This window comes from Macrobrachium rosenbergii, chromosome 43 (genome assembly GCF_040412425.1).
Source record: "Macrobrachium rosenbergii isolate ZJJX-2024 chromosome 43, ASM4041242v1, whole genome shotgun sequence".
Classification (NCBI taxonomy): Eukaryota; Metazoa; Arthropoda; class Malacostraca; order Decapoda; family Palaemonidae; genus Macrobrachium; species Macrobrachium rosenbergii.
Genome location: NC_089783.1, coordinates 11701782 through 11709281, shown reverse-complemented (window position 1 = coordinate 11709281; position 7500 = coordinate 11701782). Strand labels below are relative to the sequence as shown.

The following is a 7500-nucleotide window of genomic DNA, read 5'->3' as shown; positions in this document are numbered from 1 at the left end:
ATAATTGACATTAGTTATCATTAGTTATTCATTACTCGGCCATGGAAGGAATTACCTCAAACAAACCGACAAAAACGTTCCTTTTATTTTCTCTTTTATATAGACAATATTGAAGAATAAGTTTCGTGGCGGTGCACAAACAACAAAAACCAGATGTAAACCCAGAATTAGGTGACTAACCTTAGTTAGCTATCCGAAGTTTGCGGATCGTAGCCAGGATAAAAGGAAGACCGATTTTCTAAGTTTTTGTCCTGGTGCTCTCAGTTCCAAAGCGAACCCAATTTACTCGCAATCCTAAGACTAATGCCCTGTCCACACTATCGAGCATGCTCGACGGTCAAACAGTGATACCAGATCCCGTTCCAATACATAAGCAAGGCGGGCGAGTGGCAGGCACGAAGGTGACGTCAGAAGCGAGCGGGCAATTGGCTGTGAGTGAGCTTCAAGGAAACACCAGAAACTGATTCGACTGGTAAAGGTCTTTGCCCAGTGAAGTAGATATTGTGGGCCAAACTACATCTGGTAGCACTGTTTGTTGTCAGATCACTGCCTGTGGTTTTCTCGCTTCTGACGTCATCAGCCCTCATTCTCACTACCTATCGTGATCTGGTAGCACGGTTTGCCCGTAGAGCATGCTCGATAGTGTGGATAGGGCTCGAGTATAACCAAGAGATTTGCAAAACTAAGGACCAAAAGCACAAACCCCATCCTCACGAAATCCTTTGAGCAATTTTAACACTCAAAAACTTTAGAGCCAGAGACAAGGCCACCAACTAATTACACAATGCATTATGCAAAAATCCTGCATTTCTATCGCCTCACTAGTTCCTCGCTGGGTGAGCGGGTTCCGTTCTCAACTACCACTCTGTCGTGAGTTCGAATCTCCGACCAGCCAGTGAAGAACAAGAGGAATTTGTTTCTGGCGATTGAAATTCATTTCTCGCTATAATGTGGTTCGGATTCCACAATAAGCCGTAGGTCCCGTTGCTAGGTAACCAATTGGTTCTTAACCACGTAAAAATAAATCTAATCCTTCGGGCCAGTCCTAGGAGAGCTGTTAATCAGCTCAGTGGTCTGGTTAAACTAAGATATACTTAACTTTTATCGCCTCACTTAACTGATGCAAGTCCAGCGCTAAAGCCTGTGTTGTAGTAACCATTGACAGTCACAGCAACTTCAATTTATAGGCATAAGCGATAACTGCTCTCGAGACAAATTACAATATCACTACTGAAAATTTGCTGCCTGCTTACTTGTTGTACAAACTAATTATAACCTTTACATAGGAATTTGGACTCCATTCAACATCGTAAGATCCTTAAAATACTTTCTTTGCGGTATCTCATGACAAAGTGAACTTTCACTTCCAACTATTATCACTCTAGTAACCTTTACAAGTGTTCTCAGCCAAATGCGATCTCCAGATCATAAGGAATGATCTTAACATTGATTATTCCTGTCAGACGGGTAAAAATTCAATATCACTTTGCTGAACAGAAGTTTAAATCTGCATCTATTGCAAGTAAACACCAAAATTCGAGGTTAATAAACTAGAATCTCCTCAATTAAAAACCATTATTTCAGTTACTTCATTTCTTGTATCAATTTCCCCATCTTACTTTTAACCAACCAATCAGAGTAACCACCACTGCTTTGATTTTATAGGACATGCTTTGTCTTTCAAGGAGCATTACAAAGTCTACATCATCACGTGACATTTTGGGGTTAAAGAAATACTGTTACATATCCAAAGTAGTCATATTAAAAAAATGAATAGTAGGTAGAGAACAGCATCTATTTTTCTGGGTAACCGAATTCAGAGAACTGTGAATCCTCACAGGATATTCAGTCTTAACGAAGAGCGTTGCTTTCCATTAGTATTATTGTCGATGTTATGGTCTGCCGCAGCTACACCAAGAGCCTGTGCATAAGAAAAGTAGTTTGCTCGGTTTTAGAATATACAGTTTCCATGACATAACCTACCCTCTCAAATTGAAAATAGCCTGTTCAGTTAGTCCCAGCAGCTATTCTAAGGTTATTATAATTAATACTATATCGTATAAGTAAACTTTCCCATTAACAACCCCATGTGTTGTTACAACTTCAAAGCCATTAACTTTCACATTAACAATCCCATATATTACTATTGTTCCTTCAAACTCACAAAAAGATAACAGGATAGAGAGTGCCATCCTTTAAGACACAATTAATAGGGCACCAATCTTACACAGAAACAACTGCATCTAACTTTAATGCTACGTAACTATGAAAGGTGCCATGCAATGCAAACACTACTATCGGGCAACTTTCGTCCTGTAGTATCCAGTCTTAAGGGAAATGAAACTGCACAAACCCAAGGGGCAAAAAATGAAGTTGGGGAATTCAGAATAAGGGGTTCCCGAAGCAAGCTTTGGCGATGGAGGAAATGTGGATGAAGGTAGGGGTCAATGAAAATATGCAATGCAATCTGAACTGTCAATTTCCTAACATGAAAGTTTTGCTTGAAGAGTAAGAGGGAAGAGGGTGGGGGTGTTGAGCACGTTGACGGAACGATGTTAACAAGACAGCCGAAATTTGAATTACAATTTCCACTACTAACCAGCCTATTAAATTAATATGCCTGACAAGTCCACGACATCAGTGTAAACAAAAATTCTTTAAAATCCCAAAAATTAGGCCTCTTAGAAAATCGTCAAGATCCACATATCAGTCTAGTTCCTATTTACTAGTGGGAATGAAATTCTCAGTTATAAAATTATGTCATACAGTTATCCTACCCTATTCTCAGCTGCACTAGTATATTCAAACTTACAACTCATGACCAAACAAAGGGCTCAAGTACTGTAATACCCTCTGCTATTAATAACTTGCCATTGCCAAATGTCTCCCTAGGTCTGACTGTGTTTTCTACACCAGTCCATTTCCAGCATCTTTGAGATAGACAAACGTTTATTATCTTTATCCTAACCCCTGCACCTATAAAAATTAGCACTTTGCACGTCCTTTACCCTATTCTAACCTATCCTATATTTCAAGTTCCATATCTAACTTTCCATGAAGTCTTAGCTATACAAAAACTATCAACCTTGCAGTTCTAGCCTAAGTTGGAAGTTGACTGGTTTGAAATCCCTGTTGTGCATGGTGACAAAGTCACCATGCTTGTTTTTGAACTTCCTGTTGTGCATGGTGACCAAGTCACCATGCACAACAAGCAAGTCCACCTTTGCCTGGCAGGTGGCACCGCCACCCCGACAAAGGTGGACTTGGGAAGTGGGCAAAGAATAACTTAATTCAAATGCACACGCAAAACTTAATTCAAATGCACACGCAAAACTTAATTCAAATGCACACGCAAAACTTAATTCAAATGCACACGCAAAACTTAATTCAAATGCACACGCAAAACTTAATTCAAATGCACACGCAAAACTTAATTCAAATGCACACGCAAAACTTAATTCAAATGCACAGGCAAAACTTAATTCAAATGCACAGGCAAAACTTAATTCAAATGCACAGGCAAAACTTAATTCAAATGCACAGGCAAAACTTAATTCAAATGCACAAGCAAAACTTAATTCAAATGCACAAGCAAAACTTAACAGGCAAAACTTAACAGGCAAAACTTAACAGGCAAAACTTAACAGGCAAAACTTAACAGGCAAAACTTAACAGGCAAAACTTAATTTTGAAGCTAAAATAATTACTCAGCTTTAAAAATTGTTACTGTTCAAAAACTTCAAGATTCAAAAATGGAGAAAACTAAACTTTACAATTCTAAACAAAACTAGCTGAAATTACAAGATCAAACCACAAGGCAAAAGTATAAATTTAAATAAGTTTAAATCCACTAACTTAAAAAAAATACTAGATTTACTCTACAAACTTTAAAAAATTACCTTCCACACACTTTACACCAAACCAACGAACTTCCACACACTTTACACCAAACCAACGAACTTCCACACACTTTACACCAAACCAACGAACTTCCACACACTTTACACCAAACCAACGAACTTCCACACACTTTACACCAAACCAACGAACTTCACACACTTTACACCAAACCAACGAAAACACACTTTACACCAAACCAACGAACTTCCACACACTTTACACCAAACCAACGAACTTCCACACACTTTACACCAAACCAACGAACTTCCACACACTTTACACCAAACCAACGAACTTCCACACACACTTTACACCAAACCAACGAACTTCCACACACTTTACACCAAACCAACGAACTTCCACACACTTTACACCAAACCAACGAACTTCCACACACTTTACACCAAACCAACGAACTTCCACACACTTTACACCAAACCAACGAACTTCCACACACTTTACACCAAACCAACGAACTTCCACACACTTTACACCAAACCAACGAACTTCAACACTTTACACCAAACCAACGAACTTCCACACACTTTAAACCAAACCAACGAACTTCCACACACTTTAAACCAAACCAACGAACTTCCACACACTTTAAACCAAACCAACGAACTTCCACACACTTTAAACCAAACCAACGAACTTCCACACACTTTAAAAACCAAACCAACGAACTTCCACACACTTTAAACCAAACCAACGAACTTCCACACACTTTAAACCAAACCAACGAACTTCCACACACTTTAAACCAAACCAACGAACTTCCACACACTTTAAACCAAACCAACGAACTTCCACACACTTTAAACCAAACCAACGAACTTCCACACTATTTAAACCAAACCAACGAACTTCCACACTATTTAAACCAAACCAACGAACTTCCACACTATTTAAACCAACGAACTTCCACACTATTTAAACCAACGAACTTCCACACTATTTAAACCAACGAACTTCCACACTATTTAAACCAACGAACTTCCACACCATTTAAACCAACGAACTTCCACACTATTTAAACCAACGAACTTCCACACTATTTAAACCAACGAACTTCCACACTATTTACACCAACTTTTGATGCTAAAATATAACTAAACTAATAATCAAAAATAAAAATTAAATACTTTAGAACAAAAAGTACTGAAGCTGAAACAAATCACAATTCTTTTTAAATGTTCAAAGCTGGAAAAGTTACATTTTAACCTTTACAATTTTAAAGAAAATAACAGACAATAACAGACTCAAACTTTCAAAATTCTCAAAACTAAGGTTTTGAATCTGAAAAAAATAAACCAAATGCATTACAACAAACCCTGAACTTAAAAGTGAAAACTTACTAGCTTTAACTCTCAAAAAAACTAAGCTAAAAAATGTTCGGGGGGTTGCTCAAGTCAACTAAAAAACAAGAAATACTCACCCATTAATTCCGTTTAGTCACAAGGTATCGGTACATCTAAGACAACTCAATAATTCATTGTAGCACGATTATTTAACGACACGCTGACCTGAAATAAAGTACATATATAATTGTGGCACGTTTATTTAATGACACCCTGAACAGAATATATATACATATATACATATATACATATATACATATATACATATATACATATATACATATATACATATATACATATATACATATATACATATATACATATATACATATATACATATATACATATATACATATATACATTTATACATTTATACATTTATACATTTATACATTTATACATTTATACATTTATACATTTATACATTTATACATTTATACATTTATACATTTATACATTTATACATTTATACATATATACATATATACATATATACATATATACATATATACATATATACATATATACATATATACATATATACATTTATACATTTATACATTTATACATTTATACATTTATACATTTATACATTTATACATTTATACATATACATTTATATATATACATTTATATATATACATATATACATATATACATATATACATATATACATTTATACATTTATACATTTATACATTTATACATTTATACATTTATACATTTATACATTTATACATTTATACATATATACATTTATACATATATACATATATACATATATACATATATACATACCCAAAATGTTCTAGCAACATATTCATACATACATACATATCCAAAATGTTCTAGCAAGTGGAAAGAACCAAAGGCTGACTATTGGTTAGGTAATTCTATATATTAGCTCCGCGCCTGTTTTTACTTTTTCAACTTTTTTCTACACTAAGGGGTTCTGATAATGGCGGTGCATCTGTTTGTTGTCGGCCAAACGGGGTTCTGATAGTGGCGGTGCATCTGTTAGGTGTCGGCCAAATGGAATGTCCCTTCGCCGTGTTTAGTACTGGCCCGGGGGTGGGGTTGGGTACCCATACGTTAACAAGTTATTGCAATTGCCGGACGGGATACGAACCGTTCGAAACAGACGTACCCGTGCTCTGTCTTGTGAAGATCGCGTATGTAAACCCCTTGTTGGATGGACTTCGGGGGTTAATAAGACTCGAGCGCCAAATATGAAAGGTAAATTCATAATTAGCAACCAAAAAACTGTAGAAAAAGTGAAGTTATAGTGGCGTCGGCGACGCGGAGCTCCCCTATAGTTCTACCCCGCTATTGTATCGTAAGACTTGCTCTACTGCAGCATAAAGCTAAAATGAAAAAATCCGTAGCACTGCATAAGATTGTAAGTATAAAACCAAAGTGCACAGAATTACCACTCAAAGCAATCTAGTTCAACTTACTACTAAATAGGCTTCGAAACAGTCTTAAATACCATGTTGAATGGCAATCTACAACAAAACCTGACATACTAAACATTTTGAACAGTTATTGTAGGAATTTGAAACAAAAAATCGAAAATACCAATATTTGAATATACAAAATCCACGAACGTTAAACTTTCATACGACAACTGTATCACAGCTCTGTACCACAATCTAAATATTTGAGGGTATTATTTCACTTATGGACATTAATTGCTTTCAACAAAATATAGGTTTTTCTGTTGTATTATGATGTGATTTGAATGATTTTGAGGTTTATTTCCATCGCAAATGAATACTTATCCTTCCCCGGCAAATGATATATACAAAATTAATAATGACTTGTCAGAATACTGCACCCCTCTCCAAGCTAATACGGCAAAACTGTAATCAGTAAACACAGTTTTGCCGTATTAGCTATGGAGATGGGGGTGCAGTATTCTGACAAGTCGTAATTTTATTAATTTTGTATACAGTTTATCATTTGCCGGGGAAGGATAAGTATTCATTTGCGATGGAAATAAACCTCAAAATCATTCAAATCACATAATACAACAGAAAAACCTATATTTTATGTTGAAAGCAATTAATGACCATAAGTGAAATAATACCTATTTGAGAAATACAAAACGCAAAATTGGCAACAGCATCCGCTGACCAACCCAACAAACCTTGAAGCACGCCGTCACACCTACAATCTTGCAAAGTCTATTCACAATACGACATACCTGACAAATTGCTCAAGCTTCTTCAGACCTCAA

General features: G+C 36.0%; 1 long non-coding RNA gene across 1 annotated transcript in view; it reads right to left on the bottom strand.

Annotated features, from left to right (window-relative positions):
• Positions 1-1739: 1739 nt before the first annotated feature.
• The window catches only part of LOC136828574 (uncharacterized), a 6159-nt gene continuing 398 nt past the window's right edge, over positions 1740-7500 (bottom strand). Inside the window, exons 2-3 of the long non-coding RNA XR_010850113.1 lie at positions 5339-5426; positions 1740-1921 (exon numbers count right to left, since the gene is read on the bottom strand). This is a non-coding gene — a long non-coding RNA (uncharacterized lncRNA). The remainder of the gene's footprint in view (positions 1922-5338; positions 5427-7500) is intronic.